The sequence below is a fragment of the Chanodichthys erythropterus genome, chromosome 5 (assembly GCF_024489055.1).
Source record: "Chanodichthys erythropterus isolate Z2021 chromosome 5, ASM2448905v1, whole genome shotgun sequence".
In the NCBI taxonomy this organism is placed as follows: Eukaryota; Metazoa; Chordata; class Actinopteri; order Cypriniformes; family Xenocyprididae; genus Chanodichthys; species Chanodichthys erythropterus.
Window position 1 is genome coordinate 34,677,325 of NC_090225.1, and position 13,270 is coordinate 34,690,594.

The window sequence follows — 13,270 nt, forward strand, 5'->3', positions numbered from 1 at the left end:
CCCCAAAATAGGCAGTTAAAAAAATTATTTAAAAAAAATCTATGGGGTATTTTGAGCTGAAACTTCACAGACACATTCAGGGGACACCTTAGACTTATATTACATCTTGTAAAAAAACGTTCGATGGAACCTTTAATATCAGGTGTAAACAGGGCCTAAATTGAGCTGTTGTCTTTTTAGAGCTGGAATTGTATTAGTTTCATAATTACGTGATAAACTTTGCAACATTAATACTATTACTTTCTTGTTTATTACTGTGAAGCTGCCATGAAAATCTGTATTGTATCAAGTGCTATATAAATAACTCAACTCAATTCAAATTCATTTATAAAGAACTTAAACAACCATAAAAATGGACTAAAGTGCTGTACATAAAATAGCATACAAATCTATCAGTACTTACAAGCATAAAATAACAACATACACCAAAACAAAAGTCATATCACCCATTACATAAATAAATGTGACTTGACTCTACTTTTATTTATTATTATTATTATTATTATTATTATTATTATTATTATTTTTATTTTTTTATTGTATCTTTGAAGTTCAGATTGATATTCACTTTTATTAAATTGGGGTGGGGGGAGTTAGTACATTATGCAGCATTTCTCCTTTTGTTTTACAGGGAAGAAAAAATGTCATTTGAAACAACATAAGGATGAGTAAATAATAACATAACTTTTATTTTTTTAGTTATTCCTTTATGCGCTTGGCTATTTCAGAAGAGATAAATCAGGGCTTTTTCTTCCTTTTTCATTCCTTTTTAGTGTTTACTGCTCAAATTTCTACAAGAACAAAGCAATGTCCTTTTCCTCCAGCAGCTGTGGTGTGGCTTACCTTGAGGTGATATCATTAAAAGCGTAAACAAAACATTAGAGAGAGAGAAAGATGGAGAGAGAACAAACAAAATCCTGTAACAAAGGCAGACTCGCATTCCTTTCATCCTGTTGGTTAGTTCACACCAGAGCATGCGGTCTATGACTCACAGCCCTATGAGCTGCAGCTCTCATTGGACATCTGAAACGCGAGTGACAGAAGACAGATAACGGACAGAGCCGTCACCCTAGTAGCACGAGGGACATCACAGCCAAAGCACAAGTATCCGTAGACTCCAACTCAAATACTAACAAAGATGCTGAATTGTGTTGTGTGTGTACATTTTTAGTGGTTCTTTCACTGTTGCTAATACAGAGTTTGTTAAATCCTTAACCCTAACTGTGTAACTCAACCTAAACCGTTAGTATAATGGAAATGAATGACTCAATTTGAGCGGCTTGTTGTGTGCTTTTACTTTCCTACTGTGCGATGCTATACATTCTATAGCATTTATATCACAGTGCAATTCAATTTATGTAGCATACAAAAGTGTCACTGACAGGTGCTTTAGTGTAGATAGATTCTTTGATTATAATGGGAGTGAATTCATTTTGGCCTGTGTAACTGTAACAACATCTAACTGCGTTAATATAGACCTTATGCGCCAGAGAAACAAGCGTGCAGCCATCTTTAGAATTTTTGTGTTTGAACTTCTGTTTATGTGGTAGCTCTGTATATTTCTATGGCATTGCTGTCGAAGAGTAATTAGCTGGATAAGTGGATTTACTTACTGTAGAGTCAACGTAAGTTTTCATGAGCATTGTAATGTTTGAAGCGGATGTCATAACAAATGTCAGTAGTTTCTTATTATTAAATTCAGAAAAAACTGATATCCTAATCTTTGGACTAAAAACTTCCTCACGAAAAAACCTTGAATACTCTCTAACACTTGACGGGTGCTCCATTAAATCTTCGTCCTCAGTTAGGAACCTGGGTGTGCTCTTTGATACCAATCTTTCATTTGAAAGTCATTTTTCCAGTATCTGTAAAACCGCCTTCTTCCATCTAAAAAATATATCTAAATTACAACATATGCTCTCAATGACAAATGCGGATCAGTTGGTTCATGCATTCATGACCTCAAGACTAGATTATTGTAACGCTCTACTGGGTGGTTGTTCTGCTCGGCTTTTAAACAGACTACAGTTGGTCCAAAATGTGGCAGCTAGAACCAGAAAGCTTCTTACTAGAACCAGAAATTATGACCATATTAGCCCAGTTCTGTCAACATTACATTGGCTCCCTATTAAACATCGTATAGATTTTAAAATCTTGCTACTTTCTTATAAAGCTCTAAATGGTTTAGCTCCCCAGTACCTAAGTGAGCTCTTAATGCATTATAGTCCTTCACGTTTATTGCGATCTCAGAATTCAGGCCAGTTGATAATACCCAGAATATCAAAATCAACTGAAGGCGGCAGATCCTTTTCCTATTTAGCACCTAAACTCTGGAACAATCTTCCTAGCATTGTTCGGGAAGCAGACACACTCTGTCAGTTTAAATCTAGACTAAAAACACATCTCTTTGCTCTTGCATACACATAACACATTATCAATACATTAGCATTTTTCAAATCCGTTAAAGGATTGTTACGCTGCAATAATTAGGTCGGCCAGAACCGAGAACATTTCCTATAACACTAGATATACCTGTACATCAGAATAAGAATGGCATCTACGCTAATATCTGTCTCTCTGCTTATCCTGAGGTTTGCCGGGTGCTGGATCCAGGCCGTATCCAGATCAGATGGAGAACCTGTGTCTGGACCTGACTACAACGTAGCCCAGGAGACAATGGGCCTACAGATCCAGTTCTGGCTGCATCTATAATTCAGATTTTTAATCCCCGTATCCGCTTGCATATATTTATATATAATCTATTTTTAATCTCTATAATAAAAATGTACAATTCAGATGTTGATCTCCATATACATTTACATATATATATCTTCCAAGGGGTTTTTTCCCTCCTAGGACTTTTTTCCCAGTGCTAGCACGCTGGGTTTTTCTCCTAGGGGTTTTTAATGTAGCACCATCGAATATGTTACATATTTCCTTCATGCTGTGGAAATACAAACCGGAAGAGCATAATGAGTGGAGTTGTGAAAATCGGTGGGGCTACATAAGGTCTATAGAATTGAAGTAATGTAAGGTCAGACCATCATATATCTTTGCATACATTGGCTATTTTATAGTGGCTTCAAATGTGGCCCTTCCAGTCAAATGTTTCATTCACTGTTTTTTTTTTTACTTTTGTTTTTGCACTGATAATACATGTATTATTCATCTCTTATAAATAATCTTACGTTTGTAAGATTAGTTCAAAAATAAGTCAAATGACACAGTGTCACTTTCATTTTTAAAGGTGCCCTAGATTCAAAAATTGAATTTACCTCGGCATAGTTAAATAACAAGAGTTCAGTACATGGAAAAGACATACAGTGAGTCTCAAACTCCATTGTTTCCTCCTTCTTATGTAAATCTCATTTGTTTAAAACCTCCGAAGAACAGGCGAATCTCAACATAACACCGACTGTTACATAACAGTCAGCCAGTATTATCGTCTGGATGAAAGGCATTAGACAAGGGCAGAACGTCTGGATGTGCATAGCTGAATCAACAGACTAGGTAAGAAAGCAAGGACAATAGCAAAAAATGGCAGATGGATCAATAATAACTGACATGATCCATGATAACATGATATTTTTAGTGATATTTGTAAATTGTCTTTCTAAACATTTCGTTAGCATGTTGCTAATGTACTGTTAAATGTGGTTAAAGTTACCATCGTTTCTTACTGTATTCACGGAGACAAGAGCCATTCCTATTTTCATTTTTAAACACTTGCAGTCTGTATAATGCATAAACACAACTTCATTCTTTATAAATCTAACCAACAGTGTAACATTAGCCGTTAGCCATGGAGCACAGCCTCAAACTCATTCAGAATCAATGTAAACATCAAAATAAACACTATACTTACGCGATTAGACATGCTGCATGATGAACACTTTGTAAAGATCCATTTTGAGGGTTATATTAGCTGTTTGAACTTTTTTTATGTTGTTTAAGGCAAGCACGAGCTCTTGGGGCATGGAGCACGAGATTTAAAGGGCCACACACCCTGAATCGGCTCGTTTCTAATTATGCCCCAAAATAGGCAGTTAAAAAAATGAATTAAAAAAAAATCTATGGGGTATTTTGAGCAGAAACTTCACAGACACATTCGGGGACACCTTAGACTTATATCTTTTAAAAAAAAAAGTTCAAGGGCACCTTTAAAGCATTTATCACTAGTTATCATTAATCGGGTTGTAAAAAAATTACATATACTGTTCAGAAGTTTGGGATCAGTTTAACGTTTTTGAAAGAAGTCTCTTATGTTCACCAAGGCTGCATTTATTTGATAAAAAATACAGTCAAAACAGTAATATTGTGAAATATTATTACAATTTAAAAGAACTGTTTTCTATTTTATTATATTTAAATGTAATTTATTCCTGTGATGGACAAGTTGAATTTCCAGCGTCATTACTCCAGTCTACAGTGTCACATGATCCTTTAGAAATCATTCTTGTGGAAACCAAAATATATTTTTTCAGGATTATTTGATGAATAGAAAGTTTAAAAGAAGAGCATTAATTTAAAATAGATGTAAAACAAACATAAAATAGAAAGCACAGGAAACATGTTTGAGGGGCAAGAATATTTTCACCACAGAACTGTCACTTCTCAAACATCTTGACACATTGGCTCACATTTTCAGCCTATATTCCTGTTATATTCCTGTTATTCAGCTTACATGCACACACACACACACACACACACACACACACACACACGTCACAGTATTTACATCTTAGTTACCAAAGGAACTTCCAGCTGAAGCAGGGACAGACACTTTTATACAGTATTTCTCTGGTTAACAGCATCTCCAAAGCCTTTTTACACACAGCACACTGTCAGAAACCACAAAAAAAGCTCTTCAGCATGATATGAGAGCATTAGTTTTAAAATAGATGTTGTTTAATGTGCAAGCTCAGATTGCACACTCAAGAAGAAAAGATCAGATCTATCATTTGCACTGGCAACCCGCAGGATTTACTGTCGTTTAGTTTCAAATGTCTTTTCATTACATATAACAAATCTCATAAATGTGACATCCCCCATGCATACGATTAGAGTGTGAAAAGCAATTAATGCAGATCAGGAGATGTACCAAAGATGCATGCTTTTGGATCGTCATGCCTGTTGCCATGGAGCAGTGTTGAGAAACTAGTGTACATGGTCAGAAGAGCAGCCTGTCTTAGAAAAAAAAAAGAAAAAAAAAAGAAAGGAATAATTATCATTCCCTCTGAGATGGAGTAATTATGTTGATTGAGCAAAAATATGGTATTTAAAGGAGGCCTCATGGGTTTTAACACCAAGCGCATTAAGAATAATCAGGGATAATCATATTGCTGCTATATCTGAACTTCGCTGTTAGCACACCCAAGGATGGGTCATGGTGGTCAAGTCGCAAAACAACAGCCTAATTATCCATTAACCTACTAGTTAATATAGAAAATATGTCGTTGTGCACATCCTCACAAGCTGCAGGTATGTGTACAAGCATACACACACACACACACAAACACACACACACACACACACATATTGAAGGTCTATTTTAGGTCTGTTGTTATTTCTTGAATTGAGTCTCTGTGCAGGAGAGTCAGTGGCTCGCGTATTGCATGGTACACAGCAAATCATTTGCTCCATAAACTTCCCCTGTGCACCAGCACCACATCTATCATTCACCGTTGACGGGTGTCACAGCTCTTAGAGAATCCCTGCTCACCATAGATAAAACACAGAGGGCACAGGACAAATATATCTTCCTTAGAGAAAGCCCCATGCACCTGCCATCCAGAGGTGTAAAGTATTAAACAATACCACCAGACCAGAAAAAAAAAAAAAAAAAAAAAAAAAAACCTACAGATTTCAGAAGAATGGACTGTTGAACAAAACATACTGTACATTCTAGTATTGAAATGAAACAATATCCAACATGATTGCCTACTAATGCAAAATATGTCATTTTAAAATACTTTTTGGTGAATTACTTCACAGAGCTTTGGGGGAGGGGAAGATTCAGTGAACACTTTCAGCATATTCCTTATAAAAAGTTACATGGATGGATCATATTGACTATTTAATGTTGTTTGTTTGTGTGTTTTGGAGCTTGACTGTGTCCTTGTATGGGAAAGAGTTGTGTAAAACTTCTTCAAAAGTAGTCCTTCTGTTCCACAGGAAAAAAAAAAAAAACATAACAGCATGCGGGTTGGGAACAACATGAGGGTTTGGAAATAATGACAGAATTTTCATTTTTAGGTGACTTCTCCTTTTAACAAATAGAGCTACTCTCATGCATTGTATATGATCTATTGTTTCATTCTGTTTTCTGCCACAAATAAGCAGAAATAGCCAAACCCTTACACAGCACAAAGACACGAGAGAGGGAAAACATATTTATGAAGGAACTGGATTAAGACGTCAAAGAATGTTCGATTGTAAGTGTATTATTGTTCACACGTTTGCTCAGGGACGAGTCTAAATTACTTTGTGATAATCAAGAGCATGCCACACATGCTGTCAATAAAGCGTCAGTTATATTAGACACGGAGAATTCCTAATTAAAAATTAATACTGGATATTTCTGTCCTTGACAGGCTATTTTAACACTTTAGTCTATTCGTTCTTTATCTATCTATCTATCTATCTATCTATCTATCTATCTATCTATCTATCTATCTATCTATCTATCTATCTATCTATCTATCTATCTATCTATCTATCTATCTATCTATCTATAAATTTATGTGTGCATGTGTGTGTGTGTGTGTGTGTGTGTGTGTGTGTGTGTGTGTGTGTGAGTGTGTGTAAAATACTAACCTAGTACTTCCATAATATACTGCTTTTATAAAACACTGGCAACAACAAAATGATCAATGATACCAATATTCAGTAAGTGATTAATATCAATTATACCACAGGGCTGTTGAATGCTCAAATCTGATTGGTTGACCAATGTTCTAAGGTGTCCAATTATTTTCAGGGAAACACACGGCTAAAGTAGTTCTAGCAGTAGTCTTGACCGCATTACAGTTCCATAATCACTTCGCCAAATGATTTCAGTTATTTCAATAGGTCCTTACAGCCTACAACCTTAAAAGAACCAAAACCTACAACAACACCGACCAAGCAAATAAATAAAGTAAACAATAAGATGAAAACGACAAATTATTGTCTTGGTTTTTGCCACAAAATACGTTTTATTGTGTCCTGAAAGCGCCTACTCTTTCGCACTCTCTCTTTCAAACATACGCATGTACTCTATCGTACGGACACACACTCGCACAGAAACAAGCCTCCGTTACTAGTACTGAAATTATGTTTTGGAATTAGCAATGGAGGCTTGGGATGAGATGCGTAAGAAATTAGTCCCACACACAAGAGTGTTTTAAGGACAAAAACCTGACAAATGTCTTGAAATAGTGTCTTGTAAACATAGTATGAGCAGAATAATTGACTCTAGGCCACTGAATTCTTAGAAAATAATTCACACCCGGGGTGTAATTACCTCCTTGGGTGCGCATTATTTTCTAAGAATTCAACATCCCGTCGTCAATTATTCCTTACTAACCAAAATAAGCAAAAATTCCATTGAGTCCATTGAGTTCAATACCCTGTCTGCATGTTTACGGTTGCTAAGCAACATAACAAATTAGTGTATTAATATAGAATTTGTGTTGACAGGTGTGTGTTTATCAGTATTCTACCAAGGTTTTGAACACGGCTCAATCAATCAGAATTTCTGAACATTTTAGAATTATGGATATTTAAACATCTGCAAATTTAAAATATAAGGCAATTCATGCCTTACTATTAAGCTGCCCTGCCCGCTTTGAATACTAAATAACACACAGTTTATGGAAATATATCACAGATGGTATAAGCATCAGACAGCAGGTCCAACAAGACTGTAACAGAATTCTGACCCAAACCAAACAAAACACCCACACTGGACACGCTTCTAATAAATTTCAGTTTAAAAGCAAAATACAGTGCTGGATAAACAGGAGTGTTTGAGTGAAAGTGTTGTAAATAACACTTGTGCATGTAGTGTTGGCAGCAAAGTGCACTCTGCAGACATTATGAATCAAGGTGGCAGAGGTTGAAGATGTCAGCATGGTTTTATGCTTTTAATTAGTTTCAAATGGTCATAAAACATACCTTACATCACTCTATTTCTGTGATAAATGGTAATGCTCCCTCCCTGCTCTTACCAATCAACAACTGATGTTGACATGTACAAGACATATATTCTGCATCTTGTTAACATGAACATGTTCTCAAGACTCTGCAGTAACACGACACTGACAGGCAGCTCTTATCTGCGGATGCGTTTATAAGAGTCTTAATGGATAAAGATCAATGTAACTTAAACTTTGACAATCTCAGGTTTCTCAAGCTGCTCAGAATGTATATATACTACTTCAACTTCAGTTTACAGCAGACTCTGGCACTCTGACACACAACCCTGAGTTTAAAGAAAAACATTTTAAGAAAACGGAGTACATTTTAGCTACAATTACACAAATAAATGAGCATGCAAATGATACGCTGAGGAGTAAAACGTTTGATCTGAATGATCTGAGAAAAAAAATACCTGAAAACTTGTTTTTCTCTAGTATATTGGTTTCAAAAACCAACTTCAAAACAGTTGTAAATAAGAATATTTTACTGCATTGTACAAATGAAAATCAACTAAGATTTTAACTGAAAAGTCTGACTGTGTTTTTTGGCCAAATCCTTGGTTTGATATTTCTATTTTATGTTTTTTTCATTAATTGTGTCATATAATTGTACTGTTTAAATATTGCTACAAGGTTAACATTCCTACTATGTGGTGGAAAATGCCATTTTTTTCCTTTAGATAATATTTAATATTTAAAAAAAAAAAAAAACGTATTCTTCTCAAATCAGTGACGAGAAAGAGTAGGTTCCCATGGTGGCAACTTAGTGTGACAACATGCCCCGCCGTCAACGTTCGTTTAACGATCTGTAATCGTTTTTTTTTTTTTGTTTGTTTGTTTTTTTTTTTTCCTGTGTGCAATATTGGTAAAAATGTTAAATAGATTTTTGTATCCAAGACTCTGGGGTATTTGTAAATATCGATGTTTTCCACATAAAACCTACCTTGAGAAATATATGCTGGAGTAAAAAGTGTGACAACTAGTCCCATTCTTCCCTATTTCTGTAAAGAGCATCACTGTAAGGATCTCCAGCACTGAGAAAACTCTAACCGGCATCACCATCATCATTACAATAGTGTGTATCTAAACGTACCTTGAGCTAGATCTGATATGATCTACTGGAATCCGACAGTCCAGATCCGTGTATGTGATCATCAGCTGGAGTTAGAGAGAGATCGCACCTGTATCCAGCAAACTTCTTCTCTTATCTCTCACGGCTCGGTTCGGAGCTCAAGCAGAGATACAGTTTCCACACAACACTTTGGCGAAAATGTTGTAGAAGCAATCCGACAGTGTTCTATCATAATATGTGGTCCTCGCCGTCCATAAACCGTGAGATAGTAAGCGATGATCGTAGAACGCAGACTGGAGCGCGCGGCGACGCCATCAAACTGCGCGTAAAGCGAGAGCGAACAGATATAAGAGCGCGGGCACACACGTCAGTAATCCAGAGATACTACTAGCAGAGATATGGATTACACTGCACACACTCACACATATACACGCACGCACGCACGCGGGTATCATTGTCACAGCTCATTTGCTCTCCTCTTGAAACTTACTTTTGTCGTTTCTTTGGTGATTTAAATCTGTTGCGTGACGGTACCATGGTACGGCGAAGGCAGCAGATGGTATACCAGATGTTTATCATGTTAGGCTTACTTGTATTTGTATATCTTGCTATAGTACAATGCCGTAAAACATATAGGGTCATGCTACGTTTTGTTTGTCAAAATGAGCATATTTACAGGCATATGATTTATATTTATTTTACTAATAATTAAATTTTTTTATGTTCCACCTCTATATCTGGAAATACTGCAGATGCTTGCTCTGGCCATCTGTTCTGCTGCATATTTGTATTTTTTGTTATGTTTAAAAAAAAAAAACCTATTTGCTTAAAAAATCTGATACTTTGATAAGTTGAAACATTTGAAAGTTTTGTTTGCACTTTAAAAATACTGGGTTAAAAATAACCCAAGTTAGGTTGAAAATGGACAAACCCAGAAATTGGGTTAAATGTTTGCCCAACCTGCTGGGTAGTTTTATTTAACTCAACTATTGTTTAAATATTACTGTATTGTTTGCTTAAAATGAACCCAAAATGTATTGGAAATTAGCATTTATTAATACGTTTAATGAATAATATTTAAACAATAAACATGTATTAAATTGCTTATTAATAAATGTTCACCTTTTTATTATTATTGTTGCCTCTAGTAAGTTTGATTTTTAATTTCCAACATATTTGGGGTTCATTTTAAGCCAGCCATATAGTAATTATTGTTTTAAACAATATTTGGGTTAAATAAAACTGCCCAACATGTTGGGCAAGCATTTAATACAACCGCTGGGTTAAAATAACCCAATCGCTGGGTTTGTCCATTTTCAACCCTTGGGTTGTTTTTAACCCAGCATTTTTTAGAGTGTGGACAGCCGTTGTGTTCAGATTTTTCATTAGTTTATTTGTGGCAGTATGACACTTCTGGAATCAATTACTGTGTTTATGGTCATATTAAAGGGTTAGTTCACACAAAAATGAAAATTCTGTCATTCATTACTCACCCTCAAGTCATTCCACACCCCTAAGACCTTTGTTCTTTTTCAGAACACAAATTAAGATATTTTTGATAAAATCCAATAAGTGTTGCTTTCGTCAATGAAAATTTTGACAAAATACCGTCATCAACGAATCTTTATCACGTGACGAAAACGAGACGAGACGCCACGTAAATGCTGGTCATGTAACGATGACTAATTAAATGTATAATGCAATATTGTTGATGAATAAAAACGAGACTAAATTTGGTTTACAAAATAAAAACTATGCTAAAATGTCTCTTAATTTTTGTTGACCAAAACGAGACGAGACGAAATGTTATAACGTTATTTCGTCTCGTTTAGTTGCGTTATTATTATTATTTTGCAGTATTTCTGTTCCCTATCTCACTTCAGGAGCTGCATCAGGTCGCACTGCGCAGACGCAGGCGACGTCACTTCTTCAAGCCCCACTTGCGGCATTATTTAGAAGATGCAGCTGCGGTGAGTTTAGCATAATTTACAACAAACAAAGTTAAGTCTGACACAGAGAAAGGGACCGATATGTAGGGAAATATTTATATTTCTCGTGCTCATAACTTTATGAAAAATGCACAGATCATAGAAAATGTACATCATTATTCAAAGCAGATTCTTACTAAATGAATCCAAAATCATCATAATATATTGCGTTATTCACAAGATATTACACAGGAAATGATTTAACATACTTGGCTAAAAACGTGTCTCATCTTTCCGGAATGCATGTGTGTATCCAATGATCCCGGACCCGTCCATGTTCGTTTTCCAACGTGGAATAATACAAAATAGGTATTATCTTAAAGCTTAGAAACTCAGCATCTAACCATTTTGAAAAACTCGTAACGAGTGCTGAGAAGAACCCGAGTTCAGCGCCCGTGGGCGCCATCTAGCTGCGAAAAAAATGAATAACTTTATTTAACTATACTTATACCACACAATTTGAACCAGATGCAGCTCACATGTCGGAGGACATCATCGAAAAATCTTTTATCAGCAGTTTTTCAGCATGAAAATGTCCAAATGTAATGTAATTTATATTTTCTAAAACACTATCAAATGATAAAAGCTAATAAAAACTAAAATGACCGCTTGACACAAAGACTAGACTAAAACTAAAATTAAAACAGGCCGCCAAAAACAACACTAAATCCAATGGCTCAGTGAGGCCTCCATTGCCATCAAGATAATTAACACTTTCAGATGCCCAGAAAGCTCAGAATCAGTGGCTCGGAGTGCATATCAAAACTGTCATAACGTCATAAGTGTTTCGAAATTTCAATGGTTCACCACTGGGGGGCGTGACTTTGGCAGTTTGATACACGCTTCGAACCACTGATTCGAAACAAAAGATTCCTAAAGCTTTGAAGCTTCATGAAGCAGTGTTTTGAAGTCGCCCATCACTAGATATTGTTGAATAGAGTCGTTATTTTGTTTTTTGGCGCACAAAAAGTATTCTCGTGGCTATATAACATTAAGGTTGAATCACTGTAGTCACATGAACTGTTTTAAATATGTCTTTAGTAGCTTTCTGGGCATGAAAGTGTTAATTGTCTTGCTGGCAATGGAGGCCTCACTGAGCCATCAGATTTTATGAAAAATATCTTAATTTGTGTTCCAAAGATGAACTAAGGTCTTATGGGTGTGGAACAACATGAGGGTGAGTAATTAATGACAGAAATTTCATTTTTGGGTGAACTAACCCTTTAAACGATTTGCATTCATTATAGAGGTTTATTTATAAGAGACACATTCCATTTGATTTTCTATGTGAGATTGTTTAGATGTTGAAGCTTGACCACCATCTTAATAATGTCAAGCAAATGAAAACTTTTTGATATGATTATTTCCTGATATTTAAATGGAAATTTTATTTAAACCTCCATTTTACCTGATGTCCCACTTTTACTGAACTCACCCTACTTTAAAAGTATGGCACATGAATTCTATTCTATTCTATTCTATTCTATTCTATTCTATTCTATTCTATTCTATTCTATTCTATTCTATTCACATAGTTACTTATAAACTGTACAGATATTATAACCTTGTATACACAGGTATATCCCTCTCTAATTCAGACTGTAAATCAGAAGTGTGACTGCCTCTAAATGAAACATATTATTCAGGCCTAAATGTGTTTCTGTCTTCTCAGTTTATTAACTCCATATTGAGACAGCACTGTTTAATCACACAAAATCTGTTCGTGAAATTGTCACGTTTTTCCTGAACACAAAAGCCTGCATTGAATCTTAGAAATGAATGTCCTATTATAGTGTCTCAGCAGAAATGACAGCTGCTTTTGTAGAGCATCCAAACACTTCCATCCCATCACAATGCACATGCAAAGAAGACAGAGGAAGCCAATTCATCCGAGCGCCTGGTAATCGGTGATGCCGCTGTTCATTTGTCTCAAGTGTCATGTGTAGGACCACATTCTGGCACTGGCAGATGCTTTTCATTTTGTTACATTTCACGTTGAACTTGGCACATTTGCTCTCCCAAACTCATTT

The 13,270-nt window shown here is 35.7% G+C and overlaps 1 protein-coding gene across 1 annotated transcript in view; it reads right to left on the bottom strand.

Annotated features, from left to right (window-relative positions):
• zgc:171482 (zinc finger protein) overlaps positions 1-9,545 on the bottom strand; it is a 135,361-nt gene extending 125,816 nt beyond the window's left edge. The window contains exon 1 of the mRNA XM_067385523.1: positions 9,274-9,545. The gene's annotated coding sequence lies outside the window, so the exon portion shown is untranslated. The remainder of the gene's footprint in view (positions 1-9,273) is intronic.
• Between the last annotated feature and the right edge of the window lie 3,725 nt (positions 9,546-13,270).